The sequence below is a fragment of the Branchiostoma lanceolatum genome, chromosome 9 (assembly GCF_035083965.1).
Source record: "Branchiostoma lanceolatum isolate klBraLanc5 chromosome 9, klBraLanc5.hap2, whole genome shotgun sequence".
Lineage (NCBI taxonomy): Eukaryota > Metazoa > Chordata > Leptocardii > Amphioxiformes > Branchiostomatidae > Branchiostoma > Branchiostoma lanceolatum.
In genome coordinates this window covers 17,293,379-17,319,024 of record NC_089730.1, presented here as the reverse complement: position 1 = coordinate 17,319,024, position 25,646 = coordinate 17,293,379, and the positions used below count along the sequence as shown (strand labels likewise).

The window sequence follows — 25,646 nt, the reverse complement described above, 5'->3', positions numbered from 1 at the left end:
AAGAAATACTTTTTTGGCAAAAAAAGCATTTGATTTAGCGCAACTGATTTAGGTAAATGAGTTTGAGATGGAAGAAAAAGTCCATCACTTACTCTTGGTTCGTTTTCAATTGCTATCCACTCCTCTTTGCGAAATACTGATCGTGTTTATCAAAATGTTACTTGCAAGCTATGATTTACGTAACTTTACGGGATGCTCCCTAGATTAACAATCTTGGGTCCTAATTGCCAATATATTTTAATTCATTCGTAAAGTTTGACCATTGGTTTCGCTCGGGAACAAGCTAAGCGGGGCATCGCGCTGAAAAATCAATAAAATGGGACCTCTGAGATGCTTCAGACGAGTTCAGATTACATCGTGAACATTGTGTATCTGGGTCGTAGGGAAGAAAAAAATACAATTTCAAGAGATAGGGTTCATTCCCAGGACGCCGTAACTCAAGCACCGAACCCTGATTGACTTTGTGACCTACGCCTTTCGCTCTAACCGTCGGTTATCGATTTCATTTGGCCTCGGGGTACACCCAGACTTGACAATACCGACTGTCGAGATTATAGTGACCTGGGGCCCTTTACACATACATGACGCAAACTTGAGGGAGATAGACAGCTGGTATTTAACGCAGTTTTCTGATATCGTTAAACGATGAGGTTAAATTAGATTTGTTTGATGCTTTGAATACCTTAACGGGTTTGGAACTTTGGATTAAGATAGCTATAGATTGCGGCAATGTTAGATTTGAGCAGCTATGGTGCACATCGTGTCTAAAATAGAATGGCAGCATATTGGTCTTCGGCATGATGAATGGATTTCTATCATGACTTTGTCTCTAGGTTATAGGAAAAGCAGAAAGTGGCTTTGCAAGGGAGGGACCTAGACCTCAACAATGGAAGCGTCCAATATTGCTGTATCCGGAAGAAAGCTAATCTAGCCAAACCTGGATTCAGCAACCGCTTAAGGGACCGATGAAAAACATTTGCCGAGGACAGTCAGTTGCTCAAGACAGGGTGGGATTAGCTACGTAAAATGGACGGGACTGTTTAAATGGGGCTGATGACTTCAGGTAGATGCTGTGCCAGATGGTTACCCGGCCAGGTTTGACTGTACAGTATTTTCCTTACCGCTATCAACAGCGGCTATCCAACTTACATGCCGATAACCTCTTCACCTTGTTCCATTGGCCATAGGAATTATCAAGATCTTTACCAGTGGCTCCTTACCAGGTCCCTTGGTGAATGAATATTGCTCATTTATTACCCCTGCTGATAAGGGAACGTTGTAATTTAAAGTTTCTGTGTCATGAGTTGAAAAGCTAGATTTCCATAAGACAACATGAAATCGTTTGGACTCTCCCCAATCTAAATGTTCAAAAGTATAGAAATGTGCGTTTTGAGCATTTCGCGCCGTGGTTGCAAATAAGAGTTGAAAATGTGATAATAGAAGTTGATAAGACCTTGCTTGACCCTCCCATCTACTTTGCTGAATTGGAAGAATGACGACAAAAGTACTAGTATGTAATGTACGTGTCTTCGGTCACCTTTTAAAGGATCGAAAATGCTGGACAGTTAAATCAATCAATGTTTTAATTTCATTCCCTGGCGTTCAATAAGAACAAGTAGAGAAGTGTGCCAACTTTTGTAGCTGGGTTGGACTGTAGTTTCCCACACAAAGTAAAAGTGTGACATATTATAATATTAGCTGAAAATCACTATTCCTTGTCTATGAATAAGCAAATTACCTATTTTACGTAAATATATGCATTAAAGGAGCAAGTAGTGTATCATACGTTGCAGAAAGCTGATGGCAACGTTTTTCTTAATAGCTGGCATGGTTTGAAACAAGGCCCTGATAAGTGACAACACGAAATTGTCATAGCTGTCGTATTACAATCAGATCAAATAAGTCAAAATATCAATCAACGTTATCTACTCAATTCACTTTGTTACATTAGCATTATTGGCCAATTAGATCTGTTGTGAAATATAGTAAAGATACGGTATAAAGTAGCAATCAATACATATGCCCCAGTGAGTGTTTAGTTCTCATTACTAATGGCTCTTAGAAAACATGGAAATTCAGTAATATTTAGTACACGCTTTCACAATACTTTCGTCCAGTTGCCAAAGGAAAAGTCACATTGAAGTGAGTCACAGCGTTTGGAATTTATGCAACTAACAGGTCAAAAAATGAGGCAAAAGGCACTGATAATTACAACAGCCAAAATGTCAGCAGGAAACAATATATTTGTTACTTAGGGGGATACTTGAAAATAGATAAAAATTATAGTTAACTGCTAAACGGTAGCAAGGTCCAGTAAAAACATAAATAAAGCTGTTCTTGCACAGATAAGAATATATATCCGTTACAATAGTTTTCCAACGGTTTGCTAACAACAATACGATATATTCCATAAACTAGATGTCAATCAGATTATTGTCGTGAATTCTAAGATAGATTCATTCATTATAGAAATCACGAGGCTTAATAAGCTTTACATGCTAAATTATTTTGTTTAAGTGTTCAACATAGTCATGGTCGCCTCTTCTTATGAGTGTAAAGTAGATATTGTTGCGTTGTGTTAACCATGATATATCTAGACGTAAATACATGGATGTGTGCCCTTTATAAATTGTTCACTGAACAGGAAATCTATCGAAGATTTCCAGACAGAATTACGAAAGGTAATAGAACACATTGATCTGTAACTTTGATTTTTCGCACAGTTCAGTCAACAATGCCACTTCGATACGTGCGGCGTTAACTCCTCAAATGACCCGTAGCCACCGTTATGGGTTGTGTGTTCCTCATTCGTTGGCAACATCAAACCCCGGTATTTCTCATTCATTTCGATCGAACCGAATGTTCTTCATTCGCTTGCTGTGATACTGTGGACGATAGACGTAGTATAAGCTGCATACTAATGATACTGTTTTTTTTTAATGGTGCATCTTTCATTTATAAGATATGGTGGTGACACACTTAAAATCCATTGCCATCAAAACAAAGGCCAATGCATCGATACGAAGCAAACCAAGTAAAACATACAAAAATAAAGTAAGAGCTATGAAATGAACATTTATTCTTAAGTACATTGAAATTAGTTATGACAAAACTTGTTGTTCGTCGGGATGTAATGGTAATGTTGACCTGTTGCGTGGGTGTATAAAGTTTACAAGCACAACATATCGCAAATAAAGAGCGATTTGATACCCATTCAGGCAATGTATTACAGTGTTATCACTTATAAAAAGTACTATAAGGCCATTATTTTGCAGCTACGGCAATGCATTGTTAACTTTGAAGTGTCTTAGCTACTGTAAACAGCTCGGTATGTCCCCCAAAGCGACAACTACGAAGATGCTTCCACAATGCAAAGCTTCTTAAAGTTATTCCTGTAGGACGTTTTATTGATTGTTCACTCAACGGGTATATTCTCCTGTTTTAATGGTGCAGAATACTGAGGTACATGCGTAGTAGGACAATAAATCTATCACACAACGTCCTCTCCAAGGTCAGGACGACCAGAAGTAAAACTATCTAGAGTTGGTCAAATTTGGACAGTAATAAGATATGGCCCGGTCAGCTTAGGCGTGCATTTCATCAAATGAATAAGAACATTTACCAGCCTTCCTTCAAAGATTATGAATGACGTAAATATCAATATTTAAAAAAAAAACTAGTCCTGCTACGCCCGACAATTGACGGGTTGCACATTCTTGTTCTGTATGCTAGTCCTGACAATTTCTGGGTTGAGAGTTTTTCTAGAATGCGTACGTTGCACCCGCGCGGTTGTTGTAAAGCGTGGTAACTTAAATTGATCAATAAATGTATATAAACTGACACTAATGTATATGTATATTCGGCTAACAATGAAAACGATCTTGGTGTTAAGCACCTCATCTGCATAATTGTGACTGTTTGTGTTTGTTTTATTCTCTTGCTTTGTTATAAACAGAAAGACGAAACGATTTTCAGAAGATAAATGGCAATTGAAAGCGCCTATTGGATTTTATGATGTCTACAGAGAGAGCGGACGAGGCGCGACATTTACATGATGTACATGCTGGAGAAATAGTTGCTATTTCCATATGTAGCACGAAAGGTGAAGGTCGGAGGGCAGACGTGAGAATGAATGAGCTTTCCGACAATGCAATAAGCAGGCCTGCTGTAAGATGATACATGGTTCAATTTCATAGGTGAATCAGCATTGACAAGGCCAGCAGCTAATCCATGGCTCTGCGAACTCAAAGGTGGCGGCTATAGCCACCGCCCCCAAAAAACAAACTTTACAATCTTCTTAGTACATTGGAAGCAGTTGTGTTTTATGCTACCCCTTTCTATAAATAAGCAACCTTATTTCCTGACTGACAATCTCTAGGGCGTGTGGTTGATTAGTAGCTACTGGGCTACTTTTAATCACGCTGGTTGACCGACTCTGGCATATATGACACCGGCAATCGATGGCCGTACCCGGTCGGTTGCAAGATATATAGCTCTATCCATGCCCACGATGTGTAAATATTGTAGAGATCAATGGCTCCATGCAGCTGTCCTCTTAACGAACCGATACCAGCCACTCCGGGGAAATAGCCCCTTTCTTTAATCTCTTTGCCTAGATATTGTTCCGTTAGCATGGCGAAATAGTGAGGTCAGCTGTCTATTTTATCATAAGCGTCAGAGTTATACTGATCCAGAAAAAGACAGTTTAATACGGGTAAGTAATTCTTCAGCACGTTTGCCCTTTACAATACGTACTATTGTTGTATTCAAGCAGTCAAAGGGGGTCAAAACATAACGGTATTATCCATGGTTACCATTTATGCCGAGACCGTCGACTATTGTTACGTTATTGCTTTTTTTACGATTATGGTTAAGTTTGATGACTACCGGTTTCATGCTTTATTTAACGCGGCACATACCAAAAATTCGGCTTTACATAACTAGTACACATACTATAGTGTGTCCTGGTAAATTTCCAATATTCCGTAATTATTATCTGTGAGACTTTATTTAATTAATAATAATATAATGTATTGTCCTACATAGATAATTGGACCACAATCATGAAATGTAAGGGCATTGTTTGTTGCGTACCTGTAGTTTGGAGCGTCTGTTTAGAATATTATGCCCCTCCTTCGATATTGATCATCAATGCTAAGGTCAAATATTCCAGGACATTCATGTATAATATAATGTGATACTGTAAAACAAAGAAAATGCGGGTCACTCGATATGTTTGTGGAATAGAAATAATATTAATGAAGCTAAAAGACAACAGATCTTTTCACGTATCAATGATAGTACAAAACCATACAATGTCATACAAAGGAACTCATTATCCAACAAAATGGTACCGAGGATATTTTTCTCTAGAGCTAGTTAGGTATGTCCGACTTGGGATAATTTTATCCAAATGCAGATACAGTGCCATCTACAGAAGCTTTTTGATTATTTTATAGACTATTTTATGTTTCATGTATAAACACAGTGATCGATATATGTAACAGAATAACATTGCTGTTTCTTTAGACGTAGTTAGAAAATTTACTCGAAATGGTTGTAGTATGCTTCAAGAGTGGCAATTTTATCATAAATGGAAAATCATCGAGGTAGATGTGAATGAAATGAATAAGCAATGAGTCAAGAAAGGGATTCAACTATGATAAAAAAACAGAAACGATGAGACGGACTGATCTCTGATACAATGCAACTTAAGTTTGCTTTTTTAACCCTAAGAAACGAGATTCCCTTCCTAACGTGGTAATGGTTTTGGTTGTGTATGTGTGTTCGCATTTGTAATCCTTTAGATGGATTTGAATAATATTCGTATCCAGGCATTCTTTTTTTAGCTTCCAAAGAGCTTAAGCGATTTGGAGCACCCTAACATCTTTCTCAGGTACTGTATCATTATAGGCCGAGACCATCTTCTTGGAAGTTCTGTGGCATACGCCTAAAATAGTGACAGTCACTGACGAAAGACAGCGGATGCTGTCTGAAACGTCTGACTGTTTCAACATTTTATCCAGTTGCTTGAGAAACTTTTTTTGGCGTATCTTACTACCTGGATGTCTAACCTTCATCAACGTTATGTGGCATAGTCTGTAGACATGTACAGCTGTTCTGTCCGGTGAGGTCAATGACCTCAATTTGGGACAGCCGGGATTGCTTTGCACTTGTTGACCATCAACTGTTATACTTATAGTGCATTAAAAAGCTAGGGATATGCCATTAAGAAATTCACAAATATCCAAACACAAAAAAAATCACCTAGGTACGATATCTTTGAATTTTTTTCTGCTGCGAGAACCTGAAATATTATGGCATTTGCTGGGCCTCCGACTGGACCTTCATTTGTTACGAGCCATTTCCTCCCGCATAACCAATAGCGGTTTCCATCGTCAGGCTTTGCAGAATGGTCTTGATTTACCCGTTAATTAGGCACTTACACCATTCAGTTGTATATCAGCAACCTACAGCGTCTTTGGCTGACAGGAAATCTATTTGTTGGCAGCAGTTCTTCCATGTACAGTGATAAGTAACGGTCGTTACAGCGGATTATCAAGCTTATAACGCCAAGTTGTTTAACGAGAACCTAGCATAGTTTGAGGAAAAATTTTTTTCTGACAGTAGATGAAGTGTATTCTGTCAAAATAAGTTGCATCGATGAGTACTAGTGCTTTGTGGGTGAAATGCCGGGACGAATTTTGTCAGTTTTTAATTCAGTCCATAAATTTTATATATATAGTTACATGTTGATTGATGCTGATTAATGTGTGCAGTTTATCAATTGACTCGCGCTGCAGACTCATTAAATTTTGTCGCCGATGATCTGATTAGAAATCGACGGGTAACGATCTTTTGAGAATTCCCGGCTGTACATTGATCGTCTGTTTACACATCAGAAGAGACGATTTGTTACAATGTTTGCTGTGTCCCAAGGGTCCGATAACCGAATCAAACGTTCAACAAGCCATGTCTTTTGGCAAAAGGAAACGAAGGTAAAGCAGATTGAAAGAAGTGACGCATGGGAGAGTATTATCTATGAAGATGATCTGACACACGTATAATCTATGACCAAACATATCTATTCTGGCAGCATCCCTTATACTTACGTTAACCCACATATCACTACAAAACTGCACATATACCAGTGTTTCCGACCGATTCAGAATGCTACCCTGCATTCGTGGATTGTCCACCAGTAAATTGGAAATAAAGGCATGACTGCGTAAGTATATTCACCACAGAACTACTATGGCCAGAGTTAAGTTCGATGAACTCTGGGGAATACAAATAGAGCGAGTGATCCATGAAGGACGAGACATTGGAATCTCGTGAACACGCTCATCGACTGACAATGAAATCTGCTCATATGACATTCATATATCTACTTGTTATAATTATTAATCGTATCATTTGTTACTCATCAAGTCTTGAAATGATCGTTTAGTTACTGCAATCTTTTTTTTTTACATGTATCTGTATCTTCATTCTATTAGCCGGTAAAACCGCCCTTCGGCGTAACATACCAGCTTCGTAGGCACGCAGCGTGGCAGCAGCTGGTTATATTTCACCATACAACCTGTCACCTTTAACCTTCGCATATTTTGCTGCATGCATTGTTAAAAAAAATATATAATGAGGATGCCGAGTTCCACTAAATGATAGTTATAGGAAAATACGAATTTTAACCAGGTTGATAAGTCTGGTACTTGAAGGCATGACTATTTCCTGATCTTTTCTGATCTGATATCATATAATTATCAGTCGGAACGTCCACCTGTTTATTAGTCACAATTAGGCACTAATCAATTTGTGATACTACGAAACACGTAAATGGACTCGTAAAACCATGGTGGTCTAAATACAACACAATACAACGTAGTTTGCCCTAACGTACAAACGCCACTATGTTATCTTAAGAAATGTGCAAAATACGTAAGTCTGAAAAAAAAAGATCAGTAGACAAAATCGTGGATGCCATAATACATGTTCAAATTCCTAAAAAGAGGTAACTAGGACAAATTATATGTTGATTCCTGGTATCTGGACCCACCAACGCTCTAACACTTAGAGGCAACCTGTCGTTGTATTTTATTGAACATATAGAAACAAACCAAATCAATGAGTAAGTAAGATCCTAAAGAAAACTGACGGGTCGCTCCTGAACATAGCATTCCTGCAAATGGCTAACAACAAATCATATCATTTTTATAGAAGAGTTAAGTTGCAAATAAAGGTATGCTTTTTTACAAGATGTAGCCGTATAAATGCTTTTAGTGGGTCGTTTTCTTTCATGTGTAAAAAGTGCAAGCAATTACTAGTATTACATCGTTGCAGCCGTGCGTTCCCTCGCGTGCGACCAAAACATTCGCGAGAACGGTCTTATAACGTGTCGAGCATAGTGAATGCCCCTGTCGTTTGCTCATGGGCAAAATCCATTGCCTTCTACTTGATCGGACTTTATCAAAATGCTGCAATATATGGGGTATCAATCTAAGGTCAAGACGCACATATGAAAAGTTCAAGCAATCTTGCAAGGTTCGATTTTGAGGAACAGCTGCTTGAAACACCAGCTCAACTAAAGTAAGATTGGTTCATGCGGAGAAATTCCAAACGCTAATGAAACTTTAGGACAGGATTTAAACGTGATTATACCTGAGTAGTTTGGAAGGATTCCCGCATTTACATTGGCTGCTGTTCCCTGATATCGTCTCAACCTACGGAGTAAAAGCAAAGGGTTTGGTATTCCAATAATTACCTTTCTGTGCAGCTCGTATGTTTTAAGTGCGAGTCCCTTAATCCATTATCCAATTTCGTATTCTGCATTTTGCCGCAATCGCTACGGGCAATTGTACGATAATTCGCCATGGCCGTGTAGGAAATGGAATACATGATCGGAATGTAATAACATGACGGCGAGGAAGGAAGCATAGCTTAACCTACGGGAAGACACCGGGCTACGTACACGATCGAAGCAGACGTGTGTAATCTAATTGTGGGTTGAAAACGAACAGTACTACTGACAAACTTAATTAAGCCTTCTCCGTATACTAACTAAATGGCATTCTTCTTCCATAGCTTGAAACTGGTGGTTGGCTGAGTCATTCAATAGTTGAGTTGTTTTTAGTATTCAAACAGACTCACGGAAATTTTCATAAGTGTTTTGGTCTCTATATTTTCTAATGCACCAAAGCAATTTTTTTCCAAACATTGGCAACCTTTGAAATTTCAAAGTTTCAAGAATATCATATGTTTCAGATTAATAAAAGTTTACATTTTTAAACGAACCATTACAAAAGCAAATGTTATTTCCTGTATAGTATAAAAGAGGAAGTGCTTCAGGTTTTCTTGAACAGGTTAGACTTCACATTTATTTTGCGACATTACGACTCAAGGCGAACTCTAGACCGATTTCTTGTGTTTCTATCATGCATCGGTTACTGCCTAAATTGCGTATCGATTAGCCAAGGGATAATGTGTCTTATCGCTGAAAACATTTAACTGGTCGAGAAGACAAATTCCTCAGTCAGAACAGCATACCTGACAAGACAAATACCAAATCATAAATCAGTAAACACTGAAACATAATATCATTGCAACCTTTAGAAAGTACCATGAATCAATAACCAGGTCAAACAACAAAACAGATAATTGGCATATTCCACTATATCACCATCAAGGTAACTCCACTGGCAATTATATCAGACACTTTGAAGGCCCACCGAGACCATTTACTTTCTTGATACTCCATTTTCCAAATCGCTGTGGGTCCGTTTGTAGTAAGACAAATAATTGGTACCGATTGAAGTTTTGATATTTTCCACTTAGCGGATGAGAAACATCAATAAGAATATTTGCAATCAATTTTTCATGTTTTTTTATTCGTCTCGTTTAAATATTCAACAAGTGTTGGCAGCAGCGTCTTCATAACTCCTTCCACTCTCATTTCACGAAGGCGGCGACCTCCTTGAGACCGCTCTGTGACCGGGCGATTCTACAGAGCGATCAAAAAAATGCGTAGATTCCCAAAGGAATTTTTTAAAGCTCTGTATGTTTTCTTGTCTTTTCAGTCGTACTTAACATTTTGCATCCCTTTCCAATAATTAACTCAATTGTTACACAAATACAAATCAAATTTAAGCTTCAGCGAGGTCGAAGCGTGATCGCCGTCTAGTGGAATGTACCCTAAGGCAAACACAACCATATCCACGAGCAATCGGACGGTGAAATATCGGTTCTTTTATGGGTTCTACTGTAGGCGTAGCTTTGAGCTTCGATAACCCGAAATTAGACCCAGTCCGTGGTTCCATCTCTCAGCGACATTACAATCAGCTCCGAGAATTGCCAATTTGGCTATTTATGCGCGGGTGACCATCATGGCTCCTGGTGCAGACTCATTTTTATGCGCTTTCAATATTGTAAATTTTGCTCTGATATCGAACGCTAGGTGCCGGAATATCTTGATCACAGTCCAAACCAGTGATGTCTGTTTGCCCGTGAACCAGGTCCACCTCACCACCACTGCTTCGACAATCAATCTTTTGCAGCCCACGCCTTCTTTGAATTGATCAAGAAATACAATGGTAGAAGATGAATCATATATTATTCGTCATGAGATTGTGTCAGGTTATAAGTGCTGTGTACTTATGGTGTACTTATTGTGACCGTAAACGGGATGTCTCTAAACAAATTTCCATCAAATATAACTTTATACATCAACCCAAAAAATGTCACAATTCTTCTGAAAGCATAGGTTTTATAATTACTCTGCATAGGACTCAAAGACAAAATTTTAAACCAAAGGCAAGAACTCAAAACGCTTTGCATCTGACCTTCCATTGTTTAACTATTCTTAGTTTTATTCCTAATGTGACACAAATAAACTTGCCCCAAAGGACCACCGGCTATGATGTTCGAAATATGTTTCATAGCACTGAGCTTTGATTAGTATAAAGTAATGATACATATATGTTGATAGCTGTCCTGGCTAGTTAAATGCGTTTTATACCTGCCGCTAGCTATATATAGCCTTGAAGATGTGGTAGAATTCAAAACATCTCCAGAAGGTCATGTTTTCAGTAGTTGTGTATTGTTTTGTTTGTTTGCGGTCTAACAGCATAATTTGTTCCTAATGCTGATTGACCTCTTCAGATAATCATATGGTATATAAAGTCGTCACTTGGAATTCCGCTCGGACCCTGATACATTGCAGATAAAGCTATTAAAGCACCCTTTAACCCGAATGCTTCACAGAAACAACTTAAAATTCAAAATTGATCGATGAGCATGGTGATTCCTCCTACTATGATGTATCAATTTGAATATCAATACACTCTGTTTTTATATAACATTTTGAAAGTATGAGCTTTGGTCAATGAAGATACGCAATGTCTGGCTTTTCTCTTTCTTGACTGTGTATTATGTAATCGGAGATCTAAGAAAGACGTGATTAGTAGGGAATGTCAGGCAAGTAAATTGCCACAATTTTAGAGCATTTGCCTAAATTCTCGCCATGGTTATTGACATAATTGCTTTTTGCAAAAGCAGGGCGGTCACTGACGATTCCAAGGACAGAGAAAACTATGTAATGTTCATCTTTAAAGACATAATAGAGTCGAGACGTCTCTCATCTCAAGGTCTTCCAAGGACAACACGGCTAAGAGCAGGAAATCTAGTCCCTAGAAGTGTGCAGGGTTAATCACCCATCACCATATCTGACATGATTTGTAGTCACGTTGAGTAGGCATGCTTTACGTCGAGGGCAAAAGTCACAATTATCTTCACTCTAGGACGTGCAGATACCCACCAAAGGTGAGGGAACGTGTTCATCGGCTTTAGTCGTTTTCTTCCGGGAATCAATTCTATATAATTTAAATCCTACCCCTTGAAATTTTGTTCCTTTTAACAGGAAAGTTGGCACAATAACCAGTATTTGCTTTCTACAGCTTGTAAGCAAAGCCGTTTGGAAACGTGTTCCTTACCTCCTGCCGTTCGTGCTTAGTGCTCGGAACTTTCGCCTCTAAAAAATTCGACAATTTTTTTTTTTACAGGAATGTTGGCACTATGACCAGACTCTTCGCTCTGCAACGTGCAGGCAACCACTGGGAGGTTAGCAAAAGTTTTCACAGGCTTTCGCCGTTTGTGCTGCGCGCATGCGGGCGGGATTCACTAATGGCCCTAATGATACATGTATATTTAGTATTTTTCACAGAGAGTCTTTTTGTCACTCACTTTTTGATAGTGGCCGCCTGAGGTTTGCAAACGTGATCTCTGTCTCCCAAGCCCTCTTGTTCCGGGAATTTATCTCGTCTCTTTGAATTCCAACCTTAAAATAAAAGGTATTTCAATGGCATTTAAGACATAAATCCATTCATATCAAACTGTATACAATGGAGTTTTTCTGTCTAGACACGTATCGAATGGAAATTAGCAAAAGTTCTCAGAAAAACGCAAAATCCAGACATCTTGACGCGTTTGTTACTATTTTCCCGTTGACATTGTATCAGTGTGTGCCTCTGGTGGGACAAAGTGGTCCTCTTAATGGCGTAAGACGTGACCTATCATATTACACCAAGCACACAGGTCAATGTCAAAGTCTCTTTGTTCAATAGCGCAGTCTCTTAGAGTCATTCCTGAGACATTTCGTTTGTTGTGACTCGCCGCCTTTGGTGACCTTTGATATTGCAGGAAAAAGGTCCCTGAATCACGATACAGCGTTTGCAATCGGTTGCACCGTTGTGAAACTTCTTATCATCAACCGAAAATAATTTCATAAGGTCGGTAGAATATAATATATAGGAGATTCTTTTTTTTTCCTTTTTTTCTCAACCAGTAATTCTCACTTGCTAACGTTTCTGTGTCTGTCAGCCAACTTCTTCAGAGCTTCTTATCATCAAGTATTAGCCAACCATGGTAAAAATGCTTCACATGGCAAAAAGTAAACCCATGGCAAGTATACGATGATAATGGCTGTGGTGCTCTTCTGGCACTGTTACTATATACCAGTGCGTGTCAATTAAGAGTTAGTCCCTATTAATATTAAGCTTGACTGCATCATAAACACGAGTGAAGTGATCTATCAACAAAATGGACAAAATGTAAGAGCCACTGAATTTCCTTATCATCATTCGGCTACGAGCTGGAAAGATGTAACCAAACATACCGTGAATATAAAGTAAAGAAGACCAGATTAGCATAGATACTGGTAAAAGAGGGAATATCGTCGATCAAGTGTTCATTCATTCTTTACCTTTTCACTTATTTCTTTTTGTCTTTTGTCCAAAGTGAACGGAGCTAGAAAATCGATCGAATGCAAAACTTTTTATTCTCATTATCATACTCTTTGAGCAGAACAAAAGAGCTTTGATCAAACCATCCTCATATATTTTCTCTTGCTCATATTGGATTGTTATAAATTATCTAGTCCAGCATAGGTACTCTCGAGGGACGCGTGTAACAAATCTACATTTGAAGCGCCTTCTACTGTAAAATTGGTAGCATTCAACAGGTGACAACAGCACCATTTTGTCGTCAATTACCACGAGGCTATAGCCCGGAACATGTTGTAGTGTTGTAGCAGTCGTGTGATGTTTCAATGGGGTTAATGTAAAAAAAGGTGTTCAGGGGGAAGTTCGAACAATTTGGTTAATCTTATTTATTTTATGCATTAGAAAATATATATTTTGTATTACAAGACTACGCAGGCAAAATAGTTTCGGAGCCATTTAGATTAATTTTGCACAATGACCTCCCATGATATTACATACCCGTCAATCTACAAACAAAGCTACAAATGTCTTGAAATTAGCTAATTGAGAATTATTGCCACCTCCCTTCATTGAAGCAGAGAAATGGACTCAAACTGGCAGTCTAGAGGATCTGATACTTGTGGCCGACTTTTAGAAAATACTGCAAGTTAAAAGCGATGGAGTACTTAATGCATTTTCCTAATTCTACATACTACATGATATCCCTCTATATCTAAAGATGATGAAAAATTGCTGTTATCTACGAAAAGCACAAAATGAATCCCAATAAAATTCCTCATTAAAAACAGTAGCATACACGTCCTTTGAAAAACAGAACCCATATGAATTGGTTTTGTCCTCATAACGGCTATTTTTTGCAACTTCATGACCTTATAAGACATACGACTGGGCTTAGGCTAGACGCGGTAATAGTCTGGCTCAACAATTTTAAAACAGCTGGAGCTGGTTTCTGAATGAGAGTGCGCTGCGTAAATAAAGGTTCATTTAATCATGAACGTCACATCCATAATTCTTAGAGCAATGGATGGCGGTACAGTGTACAGGTAATAACAATAGATCTGCTGAACACGACGGGAGACTCCATCATATGTTCATTTCAATAGATGAACAAAGATCTGTGCTCATAATGGATACTAGCTTAAATCGTTATTAATCGTATTTATACGTATGTATGACGTTGAAATATAAAGATTAAAATGAAATACCACATCATTTCTAATAATAATAGTAAGCTGACAAATTGCTTGGAGATATTATTCGTATAAAGGTAATTTCATTAAGTAATTATCTTTAATATATTCTATAGTATTCTTTGTTCTTAATGTGCTAAAACTCAGACCTGAGAAGACAACACATGCATGTTTTTAGGTATGCGTTAAGTTCTTCCATAGAAAAATCAAATCTAGAATCACATTGATGTTGTTGATTCAATAAAATGCAGCATTTCTGCCAAACTTTGCATTGTGATCACCTGAAGTATGTATTTCTTGTTGTGCTACATATTTATAACCGAACACAAGAATAACCGAGAGTCAAACGGGTTGGAGTGCTGACGCTATAAATATACAAATAAACAGATACAATAACATCTCATCGTCTCCATTTCCTCCTAAATTCTCATCATTCCAATCTTCTAATCATTTTAAGAAGGCAAAACGAACTCCTCCCTTGACGCACTCCAGCAACACCATCTTGGAATTGCCTGCCACACCACTTAAGCGTAACCGAGAAACTCCAGTGAGTCGCACTAATTAGAAGAATCGTTTTCCCAGCGGCACTTACTGAAATCTAATTAGAGACCGCACAGAGTCATTTGTAGTAAGAAGTTCTTTAATGTGTAAAGGGGGGGATCTAAAACAATACAATATGTGCAATCGATATGGCATTACGTGTATGCAATCTGACAAAGCACACGTACACATAGGCCTTTCTTATTCATCCAGAATACGAGCACTCATCACACAGCGTCCATGTAAGTTGGCCCCTTTATCTGCGGCTACAGAACTTTCTATCGCTGACTGATCGTCTGTTCTAGGTCGTTGGCGATGGCATTATATGTCTTGATGCGATATTTCTCCAAGGTCAACACAAAAGCATATTGCCTCTGGCTACTACTTTTGCACTTACTCGTTATGACCTTGTTGTGACCGAAGCGTGCTGGAGTTCCTTATAGCGGACTAACGTTTCATACTACTGACGGGAAAATATATGATGTGTCGCATAGACGACATATAAACTTGTGGTTAGGATATACAAGCTGTGGGCCTTGGTTCGAATCCCTAGCAATACGAATTATCGATGGTGTGCCCTTTGGGATAGGCACTCAACACGAATCCCTTTACTCCACGTGGACATAAGTACATAGCTTTGGCAATGGACGTCCTTAAAATGGTACGTAAAGTGGAGATTCCGAGATGGTGGAGAGCCGCACCTCGAATACATACATATATCGACCCCACCGCACACTTTTTCGTTAACAGTAGGGATCCATACCGGTGTAAATGGCTCAAAACCTTACAGTCTGGCCTCTAAGAGCCCTCGGTTTAATTTTGGAACGACGATAGGGTGTATTCATCTGTTGTGTCAATCATTACGCAAATGTAGCAGAACACTCTACAACTGCAGTTAGATAATTACCTTACATGCGTATACCAGATTTCTTATGTTGCATATTTCAAGGTTCAAAGTGAATAACGACGTAGACAGCAGATGGAACTATAGAGTAGGGGCGCCCAGCGGACTATAGCTATATAAGTCGTAAAAGCGGGTCACAGATAACAGTGCCTGGTGGGCACATGAAAATATTGCAGCGTAGATAACAAATTGGCTTGCATGAATCCTTGAACCTGACCTTGACACAATCAATCATGAAAACAATTTACGATCTCTGTTGTACCAGTGAGGGTTTGTCCATTAAAATAGTCTAATCGACCTTACTGGTGCTGTGCTGATAAAGACATCTGACCACAGTAATTTTTTCTGAAAAAAAAATATAAAAGGTACTCGACAAGATGTGTATATCTCAACTTTTGCTTTAAAAGGTCAGTATATAAACGACAATAAACAGACAATACCTTTTCGGATTGAAAAAACACAGAAGTTTTCTCCTTTTACAGCTGCTCGATAAAGAAAAATTGATATCGAAGCAGATGTTTTCAGCGTTATTCATGGTGATTTGTAGGTTTCCTTGCGATTACGCACTTTCTTTTACAGACAAGGCCATGTTTATTTGATTATATGGATAACATAAGCGGGCGAGTCAATTTTCACCTGTTTCCAAAGAACTAAATTGGGCCACACTGTAAATCGAGAAAAATACGGATACTAATGTTGTAGCATACCAAAGTCAATTCCACAGTCAAAGAAGACGATTTGAAAGCTCAAAAAGAAGGAACTATATTTCGGTATACCATATACTCTGTGTGCTTAGTTTTGTTCATTCTTCCTGATCATGTATATTTCATAATGAAGGCAAGTTTTTTGGCGAAACTTTTTTTTTCATTCGCACGCTTGCATCGATTCTCGGGTCCCAAGAGGATGTCATCCATATAATCAAATCAACATGATCTAACGTCATCGGACAATAAAAATCACGTCATCTCAAAATTTTAGATTATTTCAAGGTTCAAGGTTCAAGGAGGTAAGGAATTTAGAGCATAATACATACGGTTTTGCAGGAGTCGAATTAAAACTATGGCCGTACTTACTCTTTTATACAAGTGATAAATATTGTTTAGCTTCTAATTCAGGGAAGCCAATATCCGTAACAAACTAAATTGAACAAGCTTAATTGTTAACACACCCTCAGGTCACTTGAAGGGTGGCTGATAAACGTAGCATATATATGGGCATGACTAGTGCCTCTAGTGGTGGGTCACTCGATGATAATGAAAATCAATAAATGATGCACGTCTACACGACCATCTTATAATGCACCCCTTCGCTTCCAATCAGCGCGGTCACATTTGTCGCAGGCATTCCTACGATTAAAGACACATAATTTCTAAGCAGGCTTTGACAACAAATCACCAACAAGAATCTAAGAATAAAAAAGACTCTTTTTACACAACCAAGAGATTTATTCCACTGACGTTTCGGTGACCATCTGTCACCGTCTTCAAGGCAATTCTGACTGGTTCACATAGCACTGCAGCACAGGCACTGATGAAACTATTTACGGAAGAATCTAAGTACATTTCCATAACAAGTAAGCTTAATTCTTCAGGACACATGCACGACTATCTCAGAGATTTCCTCAGTTTGCGATCGTACGACGATCTTACAACATATGTGACCGCGCCATACCAGAAGTCTATCTGACAACATGATGAACATACAACTGTGAGCGCAAAGGTTTGGTACATTACCTTCCTATATGAGTAATATAAATGTATAAATCTAGATCCCTTGATTAGATAAGAATCTTGATACAATTATTAGTAAAGGACAACCCACTATACCAGAAGTTTCAGCAATAAGCATATCTATGACAAGCACAGACAGTGCAAATTTTACATTGCTGATTAATGTAAAAGTTGCATAATGGTCCAAAATATTCCTACATAAAACTAAAATGATAAAGTGCCTGCTTTATTTGGACCGTTTAAAGCTTGAAAACTCGAAAAAAATATGAGATACGCCATCGGGTGATTAGTCCGTAGGATTTTAACATTCCTCTACTAATCTTCTTCGGCCATTTTATGAAATTCTACTAAAATCCCTGATAAAATGTAAGACATGAAACGTATGGTTTAAAAGCTGGCACAAAGTAAAATATAGTTTTATAACTATACGGTCTCGCAATTAAAATTCAATCAACGCGCAGTTCTCATGCTAAGAGCTGATGCTTAGTGTTCTAGACACCAATGCATGCAAATCAAGCCACGTCAATCTTTCCGCATGGCCACATACCGTCTCCAGAGACACACAGCTAAAATTGTTTCGCAGTAAGGATGTCAAATAAACCTAGATAAGTTCCATAACTTTGTAACATGGAGCACCTTTGAATATTGGTATTTGGTGGCCTTTAGAGTTTTGCCACTGCGTTATCTCCCTATAGGGAACTTCCATTACTGCTATTTTTGACCTCCTGTGTTTTTTTATGATCACGAGATGTGTCCAGTTGCCCCGACCGGCGATTGCCGCATCCATCATCTGTTCTTGGTCATGCATGCGTATCCAAGAGCATGCATAATTTTTATTGGTATTGCTAAAACATCTTAGTTAAATAAATAATACATATATTCGTTTGCGGTGTATGGTGTGAAGTCCTATGACGTAGATATTTAAAAAACGGGCATTTCGTTTTGAAACTAGGATATGTATACGTATGCATAGCAACCACCGCCCTCCCCGTTGTCGAGGGGAAGCCTAAAGGAGCGAACTAGGGCGCTTAAATGAACCCCCCTTTGGTAATCTATTACAAAAACAGTGAACGTATATTCAATATTTGGGTCACCACAACTGCGAAATGTAGTGTAAACCGATGAGATTTTAATGATTTTGTGATGCAAATTAAGAAGATTGACATGTGAAAGTCTCGATATTGGCAGCATTAATATTAGGGCAGTCTACTAGATGCTGGTGAGAATAAATAAGCATATTCTTAGTAGTCTGTCATTTTTTCATAACCTATTTTAGGTTTAGTGTCATCACTATCCCTGTATTGTCATAAGCTATACTTACGGTAAAGTAATTACAATTAGTCGTATTATTGGCGCTATTTACGACAGAATAAGTCGGAATAGAACGGAGACAGCTTTCAGATTTGACCTATGTAGCAGAAACTGTAATAATCATGTAGGACTGTTTAGGCATAGCTGAAGCTATATATGTATGTAAGGCTGATATCACTTAGGATTTTAACATTGTAAACATTGACTAAAGGATGCCATGTCTATGTACAAAATTTCTGAGAATGATACTAGTCATATATATATATATATATATATATATATATATATATATATATATATATATACCCTTAGATAAAAAAGATGTACTAAAGGAATTCATGTATATATACTAAATGTGTGCTTAACAGATTATTATACTAAAATTAATACAGACCATAACAATGGTCTGTATTAATCCGGTGAAATAATCCGGTGAAATAATCCGGTGCAATGGCCTAGTTGGTAGAGTGCTCGCCTTGCACCACGGGCTTTAGGCTACGGTATTTATGTTGGGTAACCGCCGCGGTTTTCGCTCAAATGCTCCCGAAGACGGTTTCTCCCGTCGCTCACTCCGGAAATGCCCCCCCCCCTCATTAGCGGGGATGGTTTCTCCCGTCGTCCTTTGCTAATTACCGCCCGGGTCATACCAAAGACTTTGAAAATGGTACATACTGCTTTCTCTGCTTAGCACTCAGCATTTGGGAAAGAGTATGGAAGTTAAACACACATCCCTACCAGCGGACCAGCCCCCCGCTGTAGTGACTTGCACAAATGTGTGTGGCCCAAGGGCTATAGAAATGGAGATGGGCGCCACCCCTATGCGTCTTTTCAAGACGCCCGGGTCACTTTAACTTTAACTTTAACAATGGTAGACCGGGGGTAAATTTTCATCATCAAAGGTATCATCTTTGAATAGCTGCTGAAGTTCCGATCGTGACGAAGTACTCGGCGCGGGGATCACCCGTGCCGAGCTTCCGAGCGAAACCCGAAGTGATGCCGAAGGCACGAGCGGGGGGTTCGGGGAGCCGAAGAGGGTTCGGGGTTGGAGCCGAACAGGGTTCAGCGGAGCCGGACACCGAGCCCCGTAGGTAATTTAGCCCAAAGGACGACGGGAGAATCCGGAGTGAGCGGCGCAAAGGATGACGGGAGAAACCGTCATCGAGAGCATGTGAGCGAAAACATGTACCGCAGCGGGTCCCCAACATAACATAAATACCGTAGCCTATTGCCTGTGGTTTTCTGGCAGGATTTCCATATACCACCAATAGGAAAAACCGTCCGGTTAGAAAACTTCAAGATGCTTGGAGATTACTGTATATTCCCTGGTACGTTTACCTACTATCAAAGTACATATATCCACAGAATTGAAGCAGTGCAGAATGAGGTTCACTAATAAACCCCTGCTACATAACTGTTATAGTTTTATAACTTGATGGCATCAGATGGGCATATCTGATAGACCACGGCGCTGTCATCACTGCATTATATAGCTGGAAAACTGACCTTTTAGTAGAAGAATGTTGGGAACAAAACTTGGTAACTTTTGATGGTACATGCATGTATAGAGAGAGAGAGAGAGAGAGAGAGAGAGAGAGAGAGAGAGAGAGAGAGAGAGAGAGAGAGAGAGAGAGAGAGAGAGAGAGAGAAGGAGAGATAAATAGATCGCAAAGCTGTATATATATATATATATATAGAGAGAGAGAGAGAGAGAGAGAGAGTTATATTCATTAATTCATTCATATATATATATATATATATATACAGCTTTGCAATCTATTTATCTCTCTCTCTATATATAGATAGATGAACTTAATACAGTTCATATCCGTTTCAGCTTATTTATTTTATATGTTGTATAATAAATCTAAATGAGTGTCTTAAATGTTATCTTGGATGCAGACCCGTGTAACTTAATCATAACATTCATAAAGAGAAGATTTAGATCTATATTAAAGTAATATAAGATCTAACTTGGTTTGGTCACAAGAGACCACGACAAGTATTGCTTTACAGATCATGCAGCCTGGAGTTGGCCATCACAGATCCCTGAGAAGAGCCCCAACACGATGGCAGTGGAAGGCTGGAGGATCTCACAACAAGGAGGAACCAAACGGAGGGAGCAGGAAAACAGGAAAGTAGGCATGAGTACGTTTTAATTAAAAAAGGAGAAATAATTCAATATCGAAATAAAGAATTTATAAGAAGTAATCAACAGAAACCCGCAAGTAACAGTCGTTACATATAAAGAAATTTAGATCAGCAGAAATAAATGTTTTAGACTCTACGAAGAAGAATCGTTATAAAGAACCAATAACAATGACGTAGACCATCAAGAAATGGATATCTCGTGCAGCCAAGTACAATAGTGTTCATTACCCAGCCACAAATAGCCTGGGCGGAGGGGACCCGCTCAACAGCTCGGGAGTACTTGCCTCTTTCATTAAAACAAACCCCAGGACAGTAGTCAGCAGACCGTTTAAATTATTCACGTCTGGTCTAATGGTTGCAACGACAGAGGGCTGCGTGCCACATAAAACTGATTTACTGGTGACACAATCTTCTACGTTTATATCTTAGAGACAAAAATGGCACACATTAATCTACAAAACATACTTTAGGTGTTGAAAAATTCGTGGATCAAAATCGTATCTATCTCTGGCGAGGCGGAAGTCTAGCGTAGAGCTAACGGGGTTTAGGCATGAAATGTGCCGGCAGTGAGCGATAGCTTAGCACTTAGTTATTTCCCCTTGGTAGCTCCCGGGCCTTTCTCCTAAGCTGGTCACGTTGCTCCATCTCAGATTGCACTGGAGATCTATCAACGGTTCTTCTATATTCCTTGTTATGCATCTTAAGACGGCGATTAGATAGTAGTTTTGCAATAACCAAAATGACTATAGTACTACTTATTTGGCAACCTTGCTCGTTTTCATGAAAAAAGAGTTACCGTGAATATATTTTCCGCACACCGTCGGTTCGAATCGAATAGTACGCTCCTAATTTATATTTGCACCATTGCACATAGAAATGAGAATAAGATCAGGGAAGATATTTGGGCCTCCAAACTAATTGGAAATCGCTGACTTGGATCGATGTTGGACCCATGTGGCGTCTGAACTATTGTCCAGGTGGGAACGTAGGGCCGATTCCCAATCTGTCCAGTCAACTCCTGGATGTAGGGGCATCTGCCGTCACTTCATTGCCTGGTGTTTCGTATGCCTTTATCTCTTCGACGGCGCCTTGTTCTAATGCGATAGTTAAAAGAATACACGTCCGTTCCCTCCTGTTCACATCGCAATTATTACAGGCAAAATACATCGGTGTGAACTCATGTTCGATTTCTTTCTTTCTGTTAAAGTTTCTCATTAAAAAATATCATATCATGCTGCAGAACTGTCATCATTCAAAACCTTTCCGGGATGTTATGGCGCACAGTGGCGTACGGGCATATGAGCAGATGGCTTTAAACAACGCTTACAGCTAGATGTGCAAAGACCATGTACGTGGGACAGGTTGTTCAGTGTAATATAAGCAGCTGCTGCCGCACAGCCTATTTGTTAAAAAGCTGTAGCGTTAAGCCGAAGGGCGGTTATACCAGCTATACAGATTTATACGGAGATCAAAAGAGCGCCATATAACGATTTTGGTTACCCCCGGAATACGTCATATATATAATATTTGTACAGATAAGTACTTGACAAAATAAAGAATGGTATTGGGTTTAAAACTTTTGAAAACAATGAAATGTCATCTTACTTTAACAAACGACATCTACAGAGGAAAATGTATCATCGGCTATCTTGGCTAGTCGGCTAAATGCTGCAAGTCTCATTTCTAAAGGTATTTTGTCTTCCATTGCTGTTACAAGTTTTTCAGGTCATTGACGTAAGACTGTTTTTATCAGCCATGGCCTTAGGGATCCGAGATGCTTAGATTTCTATATATGAACATATCATACATGTATCTAGGAAAGCGGATGTCTATAACTTAGATAAGGAATGACCCCCCCCCCCCAATGGTTTTGCTGCTAAAAAAACAAAGCACCTTGCGTGAGTAACAATATTGGAAAATAGAACACTAAATTTTAATTAACGAATGTATTACCACCTGCAATTTGTACTGATCAGAATCACATGAATGTAACTTTAAACATGTCGTAAATAGTAAGTTATCCTGCCATGTTTGTTGGTGCAGTACACCTCGCTGTTCAGTGACGCCACCCGTTAGATTATCTTGGTACTGCGTGGGCGTATCTCAGCTAAATAAGACAGGGTCGTTATGAAATGTAACTTAAATGAGCAATTTACGACTTAACGTCTTCTTAAACTTTAAACAAATGTCTTTCATTAAAAACAAATTTCAAGGTAGTTGAATTTTGTCCGAAAATTGTATACTGAAAAAGAGTACCTTATATTTCTATTGTTAAGAATATGTTAAGGTGGAACATGGTAACACTATTTTATGCTCACTCTCTCTCATAGCTTAGTCAGCCGTCGGGACAGCAAAGCGTTCAGTGAAGGTTCTGTTTTATACTACTGCAATGTTAACAACATGGTACATGTACCTTCTCTGATAACATGCAGCTTGCCCTGCATTTTATAATGTATTTACTAAAAACAAGCTTTCGCGGATAAAAAGTTATAGAAAAATGAACATACAGACCAGAAATCAGGCCAGTTCGTTTTGTTTTTAAACTTTTACAACACAGACATAACTCTGTGGGAACATAAATATAAAAGTTTACCACTCAAGAGACTCAGAGATGTACTATGTACCTTATTTTTTTACAATGTAATATACAGTTAAGTTTTATAGTCTCATCATATCGTCGTAAGCTGTAGTTGCCTGCGTGACATCTCGACGAGACGGCTGCAATACATCAAGCCGGTAAACAGTGAATTTAACGCGCCGAGGAACACCAGAGTGCAAAAAAGTCCTTGCGTAATGTGATCGGAATTGCTTCTTCACCGAACATTACAGCAATTTGATCGACCATAATAATTCTGCACATTACAGGCAGGTCGAAGGTCCTTTGGCTCTTGAAGAAAACTGATGAGTACCCAGTCCACCGGGCACTCGGAATTACCTAAAGGCAGGAAGATATCCGACACCGGACATAAAACAAGAAATTTCCAATCTAGGATACCATTGTTGAAGAAATAGTCAATCTCTGGGTCCCTACCGCCCTCTAGATCTTGTCGTGGCCCAAACCCCATATAGCTCCGTAAAGTAAATTAAGAGCATATCCCGGGGCAAGTGTGTCACAAATTATTTCCGAATTCTCAATTACTCACCGGTGATTAATCGGGAAGAATTTTTCACCCTGGGAGGTTGAAACCTGATTGCCAGTGTCTGATTACATACTAAACTGATTTGAAAATACCTAAATAATCCTTCCATCTTTTTCCGCGAAGGAAACCTCTCTCGTATATCAAACAATAAAGATATGATGATATATAACAGCTCTTTATCATGTGCTTAAAGTTGTTAATGTATAGCTTTGTAAAGACAACGTAATGGTGGTGGAATCGGATTTAAGGTACTGATAATAAAATACCTTTGTTATATAGCTGCTCCAATAAACGCATACTTGTACAGTCTACAATTATGATGATCCTATCAAATCGATGGAATGTATGTAGGAACAACTAAGTACACACTAACACAGAGTCCCATATATTTCTTCAAACTACAAAATCTAAACAGCAGCTTGTTCCAAACAGACTGTTTTTTCATATGGGCAGTATTATAACCCTATCCTCTGAAGTATTTATGTTAACAAGCAATATGTAGGACAAGTAGATTTTAAAAGAGCACGAAGAGCTAACAGTATGGTAATTGCAGCAAACAAACTGGTTTAAGTATGTGCAACATTGTTAAAGTGTACCTACCAATATCGTGGAAAAAACGGTTAACGGTTTGAACTGCGCATGCGCGAGGCCAATGGTAAAGGCCCCTGACTGTAAACAAATCATGTCCATGTTGGTTTGTAAAAGTGGCGATTATTTCAATACAGTTTGCTTAATTGCAACATGACTAAAATTACATTCCAAACATGATTATGATGCTCCGTTTAATTTACGTACAGGCCCGTGTTTTATATAATGCGGATATGTTCTTGATGATTTACTATGAACACAACATTGTATAAACATACCTGTGTGTCATATCAAGGTGTCTACGTTAAATATTACATTGATTGCGAGTGAGGGCACCACTTACTTTCAGTTGCATCGCGCCATCTTGGCCATCTCTTGTGTTGACCTTTGACCACAAAGGTCATGTCAAAGTATCATTTTTTGACGATAAAAGTTCTTGTGCTATAGTATCTTCGGGTATAATGTAATTATGACAGAAGTTTCATACGATCTCAATCGCATTCCAAACTTTACATGTCATCCCTGCCTTGCGCCCCCCACCCCCTTCAGTTGACTATTGGTACGTACATAAATCATTTAGATAATCAGTTGGATGACTTTTGACCTTCATAGTTAGATAACCAGGTTGATGACCTCCGACCTTTATCATATCTTCAAATCCCCCTCCCAACATGGTGAGTGCTTTCATCTTACATTGCGCTGCTTTAAACCAGCTGCCAATCTATTCAATTTTGATATGACAATGAATAACAATCTTTATTGACCCAACAAAATTACAGCGACTTTCCTGAGGTCTTGTACAAATATACATGCAAACAACAAAC

The 25,646-nt window shown here is 38.8% G+C and overlaps 1 long non-coding RNA gene across 1 annotated transcript in view; it reads right to left on the bottom strand.

Annotated features, from left to right (window-relative positions):
• LOC136441524 (uncharacterized) overlaps positions 1 to 25,221 on the bottom strand; it is a 41,775-nt gene extending 16,554 nt beyond the window's left edge. The window contains exon 1 of the long non-coding RNA XR_010756902.1: positions 25,166 to 25,221. This is a non-coding gene — a long non-coding RNA (uncharacterized lncRNA). The remainder of the gene's footprint in view (positions 1 to 25,165) is intronic.
• Positions 25,222 to 25,646: the final 425 nt, after the last annotated feature.